Source organism: Tamandua tetradactyla, chromosome 10 (genome assembly GCF_023851605.1).
Source record: "Tamandua tetradactyla isolate mTamTet1 chromosome 10, mTamTet1.pri, whole genome shotgun sequence".
Taxonomy (NCBI): Eukaryota; Metazoa; Chordata; class Mammalia; order Pilosa; family Myrmecophagidae; genus Tamandua; species Tamandua tetradactyla.
Genome location: NC_135336.1, coordinates 30,947,708 through 30,964,334, shown reverse-complemented (window position 1 = coordinate 30,964,334; position 16,627 = coordinate 30,947,708).

The following is a 16,627-nucleotide window of genomic DNA, read 5'->3' as shown; positions in this document are numbered from 1 at the left end:
AATTCTTAGTATCATCACATAGATGTATGATCATCATTTCTTAGTACATTTGCATCGATTTAGGAAAAGAACTAGCAAAACAGCAGAAAAAGATATAGAATGTTAATATAGAGAAGAGAATTAAAATAATAATACTAATAATATATATATATATATATATATATATATACATAAAGGAAAAAGAAAAAAACAAAAACAAAAGATACAAACACACAAACAAACAAACAAAAAAACATATTTCAGGTGCAGCTTCATTCAGTGTTCCAACCTAGTTACATTACACTTAGGTATTATTGTGCTGTCCATTTTTGAGTTTTTGTATCTAGTCCTGTTGCACAGTCTGTATCCCTTCAGCTCCAATTACCCATTATCTTACCCTGTTTCTAACTCCTGCTGGTCTCTGTTACCAATGATATATTCCAAGCTGATTCTCGAATGTCGGTTCACATCAGTGGGACCATACAGTATTTGTCCTTTAGTTTTGGGCTAGACTCACTCAGCATAATGTTCTCTAGGTCCATCCATGTTATTACATGCCTCATAAGTTTAGTCTGTCTTAAAGCTGCATAATATTCCATTGTAGGTATACGCCACAGTTTGTTTAGCCACTTGTCTGTTGATGGACATTTTGGCTGTTTCCATCTCTTTGCAATTGTAGATAATGCTGCTATAAACACTGGTGTGCAAATGTCCATCTGTGTCTTTGCCCTTAAGTCCTTTGAGTAGATACCTAGCAGTGGTATTGCTTGGTCGTAATCCATTCTGCCATTCTATGTCTTTTGATTGGGAAATTCAGTCCATTAACTTTTAGTGTTATTACTGTTTGGATAATATTTTCCTCTACCATTTTGGCTTTTGTATTATATATATCATATCTGATTTTCCTTCTTTCTACACTTTACTCCATACCTCTCTCTTCTGTCTTTTCGTATCTGACTCTAGTGCTCCCTTTAGTATTTCTTGCAGAGCTGGTCTCTTGGTCACAAATTCTCTCAGTGACTTTTTGTCTGAGAATGTTTTAATTTCCCCTTCATTTTTGAAGGACAATTTTGCTGGATATAGGAGTCTTGGTTGGCAGTTTTTCTCTTTTAGTAATTTAAATATATCATCCCACTGTCTTCTAGCTTCCATGGTTTCTGCTGAGAAATCTACACATAGTCTTATTGGGTTTCCCTTGTATGTGACAGATTGTTTTTCTCTTGCTGCTTTCAAGATCCTCTCTTTCTCTTTGATGTCTGACATTCTAACTAGTAAGTGTCTTGGAGAATGCCTATTTGGGTCTATTCTCTTTGGGGTGCGCTGCACTTCTTGGATCTGTATATTTAGGTCTTTCATAAGAGTTGGGAAATTTTCAGTGATAATTTCTTCCATTAGTTTTTCTCCTCCTTTTCCCTTCTCTTCTCCTTCTGGGACACCCACAACACGTATATTTGTGCGCTTCATATTGTCATTCAGTTCCCTGATTCCCTGCTCAAGTTTTTCCATTCTTTTCCCTATAGTTTCTGTTTCTTTTTGGAATTCAGATGTTCCATCCTCCAGTTCACTAATTGTAGCTTCTGTCTCTTTAGATCTACCATTGTAGGTATCCATTGTTTTTTCCATTTTTTTCTTCTTTGTCCTTCACTCCCACAAGTTCTGTGATTTGTTTTTTCAGATTTTCTATTTCTTCTTTTTGTTCAGCCCATGTCTTCTTCATGTCCTCCCTCAATTTATTGATTTGGTTTTTGAAGAGTTTTTCCATTTCTGTTCGTATATTCAGCATTAGTTGTCTCAGCTCCTGTATCTCATTTGAACTATTGGTTTGTTCCTTTGATTGGGCCATATCTTCAATTTTCCGAGCGTCATCCATTATTTTCTGCTGGTGTCTGGGCATTTGATCAGATTTCCCTGGGTGTGGGACCCAGCTGGTTGAAAGGTTTTTCTGTGGAATCTCTGGGCTCTGTTTTTCTTTTCCTGCCCAGTAGGTGGCGCTCGTGGCAGTCGTTTGTCTGCGGGGCAGTCGGCCGGGGAAACCGCGCGTGGAGGCGGGGGTCGCTGGCCGCGGCTTGGGGGAGTGCCGGTCCAAATTACCCAGCTGGCCCGAGACGCCAAGCATGACGGGAGGGCCCCGCTATCCAATGTTCCCAGTCAGACCGGGGAGCCACGTGTGTGGAGGGGACCCCAGTCGCCAGCCGCCCCAGCCGGGAAAACGTGCGCCCCTCGGGTATCTCACCGCAGCGGATTCTCCCTGCCCGTTCAGCCGTTCCAGAATGGGGTACGCTGTCTTTTTGGTCTCTGTCATGACTCCGGGAGCTGTTTCGTATTGTTTCTGTTTCTTTAGTTGCTTTTCTGGAGGAGGAACTCAGACCCGCGCGTCTTAATAAGCCGCCATCTTCTTCGGAAGTCCTGGATATTTTTATAGACTTGTTTTAATTGGGACATTTTCTCAGTCTTGGAACTGTAAACTAGCATCTGATTAAATCTCCCTTTTTAAAAGCCATTCCATTTCTGGTTTATTGCATTCTGGCAGCTAGCAAACTAGAACATGAGTCATTCAGTTATATGCAACTGTTACCCATGTCTCCTGCACTTGGCACCATTTCTAATGCTTTTTTCTTTCATCTTTACCAATCAGACACTCTCCAAATGACTTCAACCTTAGTATATATTTACCATCCCCCTCTTCCTTGTTCCCACGTTTTGAAGAAGTGCTACTCTCTGTCTCTGCTGAACCTATTGAGCCTAATACAAGTCCTCCTGCCTAGTTTGTCACAATGGTGTCATGGAGGAAGCAAGGCCTACCAATCAGTCTCACAAGGATTAGATTCAGGCCCATTGCTGACTTAGACAGATGTCTTAGAGCAACTCGTTTAACCTCCTTGCTCCTTATTTTCATTTTTAATGGAATATAATGGTAATACCTTTCTCAAAGTGTTAATGTAAAAATTAAGTAATAAAACATAGATGAACCTCGCATGGTGTTAGGCCAAAGTAGGCACCTTTGTCTGCACATATTGTCACATCCCCCTTACTCTGAATGAGCTTTCTTCTATCCCTAAGTAGTAAATTCCATTTTATTTTCTTCAGTTCTAGTCTATCTTAACTTCAACATCACATCTTTTGATATCTGCCACCCTTTCTTTTTCTTAGAACATCACTCCCTTGTTTTCTATAACTGTTACAATCCTATATATAATTGTTCCTTATTTCTTTCTTTCTTGGTTCTTTTTTTCTGCTATCTGTAAGGAAAAATCCTCCCTAAAATTGGAATCCCTGTATTCTATTCTTTTCTTTCCATAATAATTTTTAATAATTTAATATTTTAACCTCCTGTGGCCACAACTATCACCTCTTAAATGCTTTTCTCTGCCACAATCTCTCCCAGCGTCCTATCCAAAATTTTTACCACTCTTTTCCACCTGAATATCCTCGAGATACCTTAGTATTTATAAAACTGAACTTTTACTTTCCTTTTCTTAATAACTGTCTCCAACAGGTACAATTATTTTCTCAAAGTAATCTCACACTTTTCTCTATATTGCCCCACATCTAATCAGTTGCTAAAACCCATTAATGGTCCTTCTATAAGGCTGTGTTTCTCTTCAAAACTCATTATTCCCAATGCCATCACTTTACTTCAGGCATTCATTCCTTTCCTCTGAAGCCTTAGAAGTACATTCCTAGCTCGTCTCTAATTTCATGTGCATTCATCACAATCCATACTAGATACACCGATGGACATTTCCCAGCTCAAAGCACTTTGATGGCTCTCCACTGCCTCCTTGCCCTACAGCTTCTTCAGAATAATTCCCTTACTGTTTATCACTGACTTACCTATTTATCACTTTTTTACTCCTAATGATCTGCATTTCAACCAACCAAACTGGAAAATTTACATATCTCTAAACATTCCATCTTTCTTTCTGCCTTCATTAATATATTTACAGTACTCCTTGGGTTTGAACTGCCTTCCAGTCTCTTTTTTCCTTCTTGTTTCTCTTCCTACACTGCTTGAAAGGCTCATCTTAAATCTTGTCTCCTCCATGAAATCATTTATGTTCCACATCTATGCTTCTCCAAACCTGAAGGCATTGCTCTTTCCTTTGAGAAAGAAATCTAATTCTTCCTCATATTATGGTTTCTTGTTTATTTAGCTCATCGACTAAATAACATTTATATTTGTCTAAGGGTAAAAATGATGTCTTACTCATCTTTTTCTCCCATTTTGTGCTTAACACCATCTTGCTAATATTATTTATACCGTATTTGTTGAATTGACTTAAGTCTGTGATAAATAATAAATAATAAATCTGGTTTATTAATACAAATTTAAAAGTCTTATTTAATGGGGTAAAAAGAACAAATTACTGATCATTTAGACTTTTTATGTGTAAAACAACATAAAAATGCACCAGAATAGTTTGTATCATACAAAAAAGGCTAGCCAAGAGTGGATAATCAGATAGCATGCAAACAAGAAGAAAATTATTGAGGACCTGACTTTCTAATGGATTGATATAGAAGAAAAATAAATCATTTGATTTGGTCAACTGATTCCATTTTGTAGAGGATTCAAGTTAGCATTTCAGAGACCACAATTATTTTTTGGCCACTTTGGGTTATTTCCAGGGAAAGTAACAGTTATAAAAGTAGTAATCTTTGAAGTCTGTGCTAGCAAAAAATTAAATTAAATACCATTACTGTCTGGCCGTGGATGAATGTGGTAGCACTTGTTAAATGCTTGTGCCTCAATTCATTCATTTCTTTAAAATGTCACCTTCTCAGAGAAGCCCTTCTCCCTGACCCCTCTGCCTAAATAGCATGCTCCCTCCAAATTATTATCCATCCCTTAGGCCTCCTTTATTTTCTTCACAACACTTAAAATATCCACCTGTCTTCTTCATTGGGATGTAAACACCCTGGGGGGCAGGGTGTTTGTTGTTTTGTTCTTTGCAGTACCCCCACTCTAATCTAGAATAACCTGCTACATGGAAAGAGCCCAATGTATAAATATTGAAATGTCAAAAATAACCAATTCTTCAATTTTGTGTTTGTTACAAAGCCAGTTATTTGATGGGATGTTATTTTATTTGGCGCCTATCAGATTCTGCTCACCCAGCAATATAATTATAAAGCTCTCTAATTGTTTCTAGAAAGCCTCTCTCATAAATCGACCAATATATTCTTTTCCTTTCTCTTTCCATGTTTTACACTGTTTATTCTATGAGAGAAGTTGGCTTAATTTTTCCTAGTAAGTGAAAACAGGTTTCTAATTCAGGTTTTCATTCCTTATCCTTTCCTTTTAATTCAGGGTCATTCTTGTTTCTAGCTGGTCCCTGTTTACCTACTCAGAATCATTACTGGGAACCAGAAGATGGTATGTAATTGAATTGGTATTGCTGCTGTCACCATCAATTTGTGCAGGAAAAAAGGCTGAGGAAACACAAAGGCAGAAACTATAATTGAATTTGGTTACTCCAAAGGTAAAACACAGTTGCAATTTTCAGAGAGCATGGCAGGTCAGATGGTAAATAGGGTAGGGGATGAGTGAGATGAATTATCCCCAGGGAAAATGGAAAAACAACAACGATGGACTTTGGCCAAAATGATTGTCCTGAAGTCATGAAACTACAGCTTTTTTGAGGTCAATTCTTTTCCTGGGCATTCAAGAAAAAAGATCTTGTGTCAAAGTAGGCACCTTTGTTTATATGTATTGTAAGAGGGCGATCAGCGATCAGAAGAACTGGGTTCTAGTTCCAATTTTTCCAGGAAGGATAAAACAATAAGCAAATAATTGAATTGTCCCAGGCCACCATCATCTAACTTGTAAAATTAGGACAATAATATAATACCTGCCTCCCTGGGCTACTAATAAGACCTAATGATCTGATTTCTTTTGTATAATATTTCATGCTATATAAGTGATGTTTGGAAGCCACATATTATTATTATGTGATCAATACCTTGTTTCTACAATGACTAACCATTTCAGTTCATCATTATCCATAACAAAGTATACCACAGAGAGAATTGGCTTGCTCAAATTATATTTATTTAACTTGCAACCTCCCACTGATATGCATTATAATGGCTGAGAATTTAACCGCCTGCAAGTTAAGAAATGTGGAAATTTTATCTACACAGCATTCTTAAATTTCAGCACTTCACTGGTCACAATGAAGACTATTTACTTTGATAATATTTTGTCAGCATCATCCATTTGCTCTATTGCCTGAATTATTATTTTTGTGATTTTGTTAATGTAAATAATAATATTTCTATATGATATATTCATTTATATAAAATAAATAAATGTGACCGGGCAGCTCACCAAATCATAAATCAGTCCTCCTACATCACTTTCTCTTCCACCCAGAATTTTTCCTACACTGTTTTTTTGCTTCTTTGAACCTTACTACATTTTATGAAATTCTAGAGTTCATTCAATGCTTTAATGATGAGTCATTTAATGGAAATAGTGTCAACTGCTTAAATTTTGTTCCTCTATTTCATGCATCTCCAAAATACTAAAGATGCAATAGGCTGAAGTTTATTTCTTTAGTGTCACCTATATTTTACTTTCAGAAATTTTGGCAGCTGTATATAAAGATTGAAGGTATGAAATCTCTCAGTGAGGGTCTGGAAATGTCCTGTCAAGGACAGGATTGCCACACAACTCAGTGTGCCTGGGCAGTTCTGGTTTATACTGATGTTCAGGAAGAGTTTATTGACAGCACACCCCTGCCATTCACAAACATGTTCTACTTTGGGTAATAAACGATTGACTACTGTATTGAGTACAATGCTTTCCAAAGCATCTTCCACCTCTTAGAAACGTGGGCTATTATAGCAAAAAGGTGAATTAGAGTTGTCTGCCAGTGGACACTGCAGAAAAGCTTCAATAGCTCTGGTCAACTAGATAACTTAGTTTTGCCAAAAACTAGCCAAATTATCTCTCTGACTTTGAGTTTTAGTTCTAAAATGATAGTGTTGTGTTAGAATCTATATTTTTTTCTCTTTCTCTTTAAACTGTATTGCTATTTTTCTGATTATAGCATTAACATATAATCTTCAAAAGCTGAAGCACTACAAACCATGTCATTTATGGAAAAGAAAAATGCCTCCGAATTTCTACTCTCTAGAGATAGGCAATATTAAATATGGCACATATTTAGGGTTCTCTTAAGGATTTTTTTCTTCATATTGAAGTTCTAAGGAAACTTCTCTTATTGAAGAAGTTTAGAGATCTTCCTAAAACAACAGCATTGTATTGGGTGATTGAGAGGCTGTTGACTGTTAAAATTTATATTTCTTGAAATCTGGTTCTATCTGATAGCATAGGAAATAGAAAAAGTGTGAAGCAAGCTTTGTTTCTTTTCTTTGTGCCTCCCTATCTTTGCTTAAGGGCCTGCCATTTGATTGTACAAAACTCATTGATGAAGAGTAAGGTGCTACATTTACACTAATTGACTTGTGATTATCTCATAATTCCTGGACTGGCACACTAATGGTCCCCTTTGGCTCTTATGGCTGTATTTAGTTGCAGTGATCTGCCTGAACTGATCAATGGTGAGGGAGGCAGATGTGATGGGTCTTCATTTTCCAGGATAAACTGTCATGGTGGATCTTCTTTCCACTATGAATAAAACATGGTTTGAATACCAAAAGCCCATGTGTAAAATGGAATTCTGAACTTTCTGTTACAATGGAGCCAATGCTACAGAACAATTTAGCAAATCTGAATCCTGTGTTTGCCTATTTGGTTTTTCCCACTATTAATGTGGCATTAAGACAAAAGATGCAAAATAGCAAATGGACATAATAATAATGCCATGCTTGTTTCAAACAACTGCTTTTAAGGCAAGAGATACATGAAAACATCTTAAAGAACGTAAAGGGTAATTCAACTGTTAGGCATAATTACCTTTGTTATACTTAATTTATGGCAATTAGATGAAAATTCTGGATATTTCTGATACCACATCCTGCCTAAATAAAGGTGAGATTATTGTGCTTTGTGCCATTTTGGTCCCATTGGGTGGACACAATCAAGGTATACCTTAAAGGCTAAGATACCTCAGGCAGAGGGATTTCATTACTGGTATCTCCAGTTTTTGGTCTACCATTGGTCTGGTGTAGAGAAGATTTCATCTCTCAGATTTAATAATTAGAATTTAAGAATTAAGACTTAGTTATTTATCAAATGACATTTAGATACAGAATCATCCCTGTATGATAATGAGAATTTGTTCCCTAGATTAAATTAATCCAAAATCTAGATTTCCTAAATTTCGATTTTTTAAAATCATTTTTGTACATTTGCATTGTGATTTGCTAGAACATTTTTAGATGGATGATCTAGGATTAAAAAGAGTCCAAGTTCTCCTGTTGTGGGCTAGGAGGGTATTTAAATTCTGCCAAGAAAAGTCTTCATATTTGCCTTTCTGTAAACAAAACAAAACAAATTCTCTCTTCTCTGTGTTGAAAATACTCTTCTTTCCTTACCCTCTTTCCTTACTTTTTCCTCCCCACTTTCCATCAGGGCTCGTCAGGTTAATATTCCCTCATTTCTTCCCACATTAATTGACACCAGAGGTAGGCTTTTTGATGCTTCTCTATCCTTCCCCTCTCATCTTTCAGTCTCTTAATTCCTCAATTTCTAATACTGAGAGCTCACACTCCCCCGATGTGCCTGACCTCTACTTTATTTTAAGCCTACCTGTGCTCTGAACTTGGCTGCCAGGGACCAACTGCTAATTCTATACTGGCATAAATTTTGAGCTCCTCAGAGGTGTGTTATTAACCCTAATAATAAAAAAGATTTGCATGCAAAGCATATCTCTGGAAACTGGTAACATTGCAAAAATGAAAATAATAACTAGGCTGATAATATTCCTATGATTATCCAGTCCCTCCTGGCTTTGGTTTAATAGCCTATCTGTTAAGTTTAATAGTCTATGTGCTAAGCAGTGGTAGTAGAAACAATTGCAGAAGGTGGAGAAAGACATAGTGTATCAATGCATTCCAGCTAGCCTCCTTCTGCTCATCAAATTGGTGATGCAATCTTCCCTATTTCCCAGGAGGTACCTTCACTCCAGAGTGACAGAGAATTTATTTGATGCTTTTTACCATGCCCTGGATCCATTTCTCATTACCTCTTTGAATTGTTACCACTTCCAAGCAACCCAGTAACTCTGTGGCATTCAGCCCCATCCCAGAAGCCAATTCCATCTTTTTTTTCTCTTTACTGAATTGAATTGCAAATCTAGGCATGCCTCAGCATACACTTATATTTCTGATCTCCATCCCAACTCCTCTCCTCCTCAGAGACTGCAAAAAACCCTGAGGAAATGCAGTCAGCCTCAGTTAAGCCTGGCCTCTGATCAGATTAGCTTCCTAGTTTAATAAAACTTGAGGCAGGCATCCCAGCTGTGCTCCAGTCTGATTCACAGGAGCAGAAGGTCTCATGGCTGAAGCCTTTATTCTGTAGAGTGGGGTCTGTGTATGTAACTTTGGGCTCTGTTTCCCCAGTTTTATAAACATTTGTAGGTTTAAATGGGAAAGTTGAAAGCTTAAGAGGAAAGAGGTGTGAACCCTTACCTAGGAGAAGTCACAGAATTAGTGACTAATAAAATGTTGGATTTCCTCCTTTTAAGCACTTAACCCAACAAAAACATGATAATTTTGACGGCATAAGGGCACACAGTCTTTCCATCTCTGGCATTTTGTCTAATAGGTAAAATAAATTGGGATCATACTAGGTAATTCTTAAAGTTCCTCTCTGCCCCAGAAGTTCATGACATCCTTGGGTCCTATAAGTCTTCTATGGGAAAATTATTTTGGGGAAAGAGTGGGGAAGAAACCACAACACGAGTCATTCATTGATTCATTGATTCATTCATTCAGTTATTTGTGTATTTGGCAAATATTCATTCCATGTTAATCACATGCCAGGAACTCAAGTGATTAAACACAGTGTCTGACTTCAAGGAACTCATAGTTAATGGGGGATGCAGAGATCTAAAGTTTAATTGTAATCTAACAGGCTTGGTACAAAATCAAGGTCCATACAGGATATGATGGGTATACAGAGGAGGGACTGTAAGATCTGTTATAAAAAGACAAATTGTCATATTCTACTTGCAAATTTAGAAAAACAATAAGTCATCTCCAGTTTTCCTTATTTCACTTTTGAAGCATTCATTGTTATTCCTCTAGGTCTGCCCCATGTCTTAATCCAGGCTCTGAACTGGGATCATTTTGCTTATTTTAGGAATGATAATTCACTGAAATATTTCAAGGCATGTTGAAATTTGTGTTTTGTTATAGCAGGCCCTACAGTATCCTAGATCAGAGACTGGGAATCTTCTAAACATATCTTCATACGAAGAAATATGTCAGCAAAAAATGGAGGGTCATCCAGGCAAACTGGAGTATCTGATCACTTAGCTTAGGAAACCAGCAATATTTTTAAATGTTAAGTGTGTCTACTTTTGGAGATGAGCCAAAACAGTATGGTATGAGTTCATCATTGAATATTTTGTTGCCCTTCAACTTTGTGAGTGGTGTAAATGTGTTATATTCTTCCTCAGGTGTGAGGAGAAATAGGAAAAACTATTCATTCTCTAAGACAATGTTATTGTACAAACAGAAAGAATACTGGATTATCAACCAGGAAATCTTGGCTTTAATTTCTCTGCTATTAATGAGTGCAGTGACTTCAGCCAAGCTACTTACACTCAGAATTTTTTCTATTAAGGTGGTTGGCTGGAATGATCCCCAAATTTCTGTTCAGGCCTGATGGTTTCTGATCTCCTTTGAGTCACCTCTAAGGTATTCAGTGGATATATGTGGTTTACAAGATAGACTCAAAGCATATGAAATCAGTATGGGGGATGTGACACAGGTTGGGTTCCCTGGGAAACAGATGTGGAGATGGAAATTAGCATGCAAGAATCTTAATAGGGAGTGCTCTTGGGATGGATCCCTATGGAAGGGATGGAAGAAAAGAGAGGGAAACAGGACTGAGCAGAGGGAGAAGTAGAACTTTGATGTAGTCTTTGTGGAAAACAGAGAGGGGATGATGTTTTAGAGCTGCCATGAGTTGGGCAAAAGTGTTGGACCTTGATACCTTTCTGTTGTTCAGTCACTTCATGCAGCCTGGAATGAAGTGGCACCTTTAGTTGAAACAATTCCCAAATAGGCTGCCAACAGAAGGCTACCTGCCAGCAGCACTCCCAGAAGCTAAAAGAATAAGTCCTTCATTCCAGAATGGAGTTCTGGGTGGTGCCCCACAGCATCCACCACAGGATATCTATGTGCTCTCATGCTCCTAGGAGCATCGATGTAATATGTTTGGGAACACCTAACACAGTGACCATGCTCAATAAATGTTCATTGTTTCTTCATCTCTGCATCCTTCTATCCAACCATCCATCCATTCAGCCACCTGTGTATTCCCTCTCTCCCTTTTCAATGGTCATTGGACTCAGTTGGTGATTTCTCTCACTAGCAACAAGGGATTCTTGGTTAAGGCAGGAGATTGAGCAAATTAATTTCCTTCCAATTTGAAGACACCCTGTACTATGATTCTATATTAATTAACAATTAAATATTGTTTTGTGGCTGACACAGTGCTTATAAATATGCTAGTTGATTCTCACAACTAGGTTATGTGGGAGGCTAAGCTGATATTAATATTCCTACTGTAGAGATGAGAAAGTTGAAGTTCAGTCTAGTAACTTGACCAAAGTCATGCAGCTAGGATGAGATGAAGGAAAACTTCCCAACCAGATCTGTTGATTTCTGGTCCAGGGTTGCTTATGCCAGTGTCAGACAGCTGATAGGATCTGCACTTGGGGCAGCCTGTCCTCCTGGAGAGCTTTTTCCCCACTGAGGTTGAGCTATTGGGCAGCACTGACTTCCAGAGACAGAGATCCTTTGGCCTCCTTCCCTGTGTTTCAGTTCTATACTTCAGCCCCCTGAAACTCTCAGACCCTGTGCATAATCCTGTATATATGCACTTTCAGTGGACCTCTGACTTGGCAGCTTTACACACACAACAACAGAGGTCATTCCCAAGACTTAGCATGGATTTATGGCAAAAAGGAAAAGTCTTAGCAGGACGACGTGATGGATCATCATGCTACAGAACCATGCTTCTCAAACTTGAACTTGGGTTGAATGAATGGACTTCTTGCTAAAATGCAGACTCTGACTCAGTAGGTCTGAGTCTTCATTTCAAGCAAGCATCCATGTGATTCTGGTGCTGCTGACTCATGACCCATAGCTTCCTCTTTCCCAGTGACAGAAACTCACAATCTTTCACAAAGAAAACCCAATCTTGTCCTTGCTTTAAAGGCTAATTGGAGCCATCAATCTTAACTACAGTTACAGTTTCTCATCTCTTCCTAACCTCTATCCTTTCTAAGGAGGGTGCTTGGCAGAGAAGAAAGACAGGAAAAGGGAAGGTGCAAAAAAACAAAAACAGGCAATTGTAGTATCTGGCCAGAACCAGCGCAGCTGTTGGCTGATGTGATGTTAGTCGCAGGTGCCACGACACTGGTTTGAAGCTTCTTATTGAGCAGGGTCAATGTTTTGTGAAAGAGGAGAAGAAACCATATGGATGAAATCTGCAGATACTGTGGACAGGCACCAGGAGTAAATGAAGCCCTTAGGAATAGAAGCCTGGAGGAATACCTTGGTGATATGGTTAAACAGCTCCATTTAATGGGCTGAGGCTGGGCGTTGACACAACAGAGTGCACCTTGCTGCCATCTCTAGAGTGTTGATTTACTCCTGGATGATGTCTGCCCTGGAGAATATGGCTTCATTTCCTAGTTTCGCAGGCTGGGGGAGGAGGTGGATGGAAACAGATGCTTTTGAAGTGATTTCCCTGTTAAAACAGCCAAATTGCTTTTATCTGAGATTTTGCCTTATAGTTTCTTCAAGCAATCAAAGGAGGGGGCAGGGAATGGAGGCTGAAAAGAGCCTCCGTCAGGAATGTTATTTGGAGTCATACCAGGCAGGATGCGGGGAGGGGTGTTTTTTCAGCATGTCAAGCTCTCTGAAGGCACTGAGAAGAAATCTGAAAATCGGGACCTGATCATCAAGGAGAACCTCTCAGTGCAGTGGTAGAAAATATGTGTGACAGAAATATTTAAATCAAGCTTGGTCAACCCCCCACGTGGTGTTTCTGTGCAGACCAGTGCTTCCCCATTGCCACCCACTGTCACGGCTCTGCTTTCCTCTCTGCCTCCATCTGGGCTCAGAGTGGGGAGGTTGGATGGGGCAGGGTTGGTGCTCAGAACCATTGTATGTGTTCATAAGGGGGAAGGGCAGTGGCTGAGGCTTTCCAGGAGCATGTGTCTCTGGAGACTCCGGGATGGCTGAGTTCAGGTGTCCGTGCCAACCTCCCAGAGGAAAATCAGAAGCATGGTAATTAGGCATCTATACCTCCATGCCCCAGGCACAAGTTTGCTTTCCCTGAATGCCAGCCTGCAGAGTGAAAACCTGGAGGAAGCAACAGGATTAGTCTGCTATCCCAGCCCATGGTGAGAAGGTGCTGCTAAGAATATCTGTCATAGATGACACTAGCTGTCGACTCAAACATCCTGGTATCTCTCGCATGAAACTTTTTTTTAACCCACTTGTTTGAATGATTTATTACAAAGAAGTTACATTCTGTTTTTGAACATTTAAAACAGTGGCCTTCTGACAGAATGGCAAAATGTGAGGCAGGGAGATAGAACAGAGATATATCATCTTATATAAAGGAAATTACCATGAAACAAGAAGTTAACTTAAAACTTAAAATAGTCTGTTTTGCAAGAGCACTTGCCTTTCTCTAATGGTTTTCACATATATAAATCCATTGAATTCTCTGGCAGCCTTGAAGTAGCATTGTGATGAAAGTTATGATTCAGAGATGAAAAGGCTGCAACTCTGAAAGGCTGTGACTTGTCCAAGGCCACCCAATTAGTCAGTGGCAGATTTGGGACTCAAGAAAATGTGCTTTCCGCTGTGTTGTGACAGCTCTCCCAAAATGAGCCATTCCATATTGTCTTCCATATGGCAATTCAACCTCCTTCAGGCATATCTTTTACTATTGCCTGTAGAAAATAGGTCCCCATCCGCTTTGCAATTCTTGGCCATACCCTTCTTTGTTATCATCTAATTGAATTTATTAGATTAAAGACCAAAATTTTCCCTGCTTGAATATAAAGGAGATCGCCATGCCTATCCTTCTACCCACTAGAATTTCAGTGAAGTACTCTTCAGGGAGCCCCAGGGTGCCTGCTCTGCACCAGTGTGACAAAGATGATCCCAGTTCTGGTATACAGCAAGTGAGAGGCAGTGGAGCGGAGTGGATACTAGCATGAGCTTTGGAATCAGACTTTAGTGCATATCCCAGCCTTGCCACTGATTATTTTAGCTATCTAGGCCTCAGTTTCCACATATGTAAATAGGGATTGTGACTTCTCTTCGAGGGTCATTGTGAGGGTTGAGATAAAGAATACATGCAGATCTGTCTAGCATACATGGTGCCTGGATGGTAGTGATTGCTACTTTTAGGTACACAGACTTTGCAGGGGCAGTCTTGAAAAAAGTTTTGAGTTTGAAATACTTGCAAGAATCTAAAGTGATTCAAATGCAATTTAACTGAAAGGCCTTTACTTTCTACCTTATGAATCAGCGGGTCCAGGAAATACCACAGAGTGTAAGCTCTTTAAGAGGTGAGACAGTATCTCTGCATTCTTCACAGTTACCAAGCACAGAGCCTTATGTGGAAACGGTGCCTGATGACTTCCAGTTAACAAGGGTGGGATGGGGAAAGGGAGTGTGTGTGTGTGTGTGTGTGTACACATGTATGTAGGTTGTAGAGATAGAAGCCGTGTGGGGATATGGGGATGTACCTCTTCTTTGAACATCACTGCCCAACATCTTTGAATTCTCTTATAGTTTTGCCTTTGGGGCACAATCCTCTTTTCCTTATAATTTTTCCAGAGCACATGTCAACAGAGGTATATCCTCATGTCTGTTGTTTGGGGTACAATAAACTCTGCTTCACCAAGGATGGGAGAATCTACATGCATGATAAAAGAGAACTTCTGATTTTTTTCATCTTATGGATATTATTTAAAGACCAAACCATTTCTGAAAATGCTGTTTTCCTTGGCCCATACCTTTCCTCCTGATTGTGCACCACATCCATATCCTGACTATAATCTCATCCTGCTTTCCTTCACAAGCCAAACTGAAGGAAATTTGGTCATTGCCACAGCTACAGAAAGCTGTGCCTTTGATTCAGCGGGCTTCAGTGGAATTCTCCCTCCCAGCTGCTCAATATTTTGTGAACCGTCCTCTCTTAAGTTGTGTCACTGGAAGATATGGAAATAAGTTTTCTATAAGATCCCCATTTCTGAACTAGAGAAAGCAGAAAGGTCTTCTGTCCAAGATCTGCAGAGAATTGAGATCAAGAGACCTCTTTAGATCTGTTTACCTTGGGATGGGATGGCTGACCAGTAAAATATTTAGTTTAGAGAAGGGGTTTTCTGCATGGCAGACCAGCTTTTATGTGTAGGTGGAGAAGAGAAGCTACAATGAGGTGTGATGCAAACATCATCAAGAGTCCTATGTATCCCCATGGTAACTCTCCTACTACGGCATTTAAAGGCCTCTATGGTTGTTGTTTACTATTTTTAAGACCTAAAGTCTTATATTAGAGTCACTTAATCAGATGGAACCAGAGAGCTACACTATAAAATTCTAGCTTTGCTAGTTACTGTGTCTATGACCTTAGGCAAAGCACTTCAATTTCCTCATTCTGTAAACTGGTGAATATATTATACCCCTCGTATGATTGTATTGCAGCATACGAATAATGAATGCAAAGTGCCTCTTGTAGTCTGTTTTGTATTACGTGTACAATAAGTGGAAGCTATTTATTATTTTAGTATTCTTAGGCAATTCCTTCATAAACTACAAATTAAGCTATAAATAGGCCTCCTGGAGGGAGTAGTATACTGAGTTTATCAGTTTAACCAACTTTCACCTTGGAAAATAGAGAGTGAGTTTCCAAACAATAAGACAAAGAGAGAAGGCTATTGGAGGGAAGTGGCTTAGGAAAATGGGCCATTATGGTAGGAATGTAGAAACCAGATGGACACCTGTGATTGAGATTCCTGGGCAGCCGAAGAGGAGGTGACCAAAATGAAAGAGGGCAGTGCCCACAGACTACACTGGAAACATATGTTGTTCTCTAAGATTAGGCTAGTTGTATCCATGATGATTGGTGACTCAAGGCACACAAATCTCAGCTATAGAAAAGGCCCTTCACCACTGTTGCAGTTCACAAAGACTTCCAAATAACTCTGTCTCTGCCTGTTTATCTCCAGCTAAAGCAGCAGGGGCTGGGTCAGAGACAAATTGAACATTTCTTAAAGCATTGTCATGAAGACTAAATGAAAACTGGGCTGCAAGAATATTATTGGTCATATGGCCAACTGTTTACAAATGGGTGATTGACTTTTGGAGAATTGATCTAGATGCAGATTCCAGAGTTCTCTTTCCCATCTCATCCAAATCAAAACTGTTTTCATGTGTTTTATTGATAGAGTAGTCAGGTTCCCTCCTTTCCTGTAGCCTA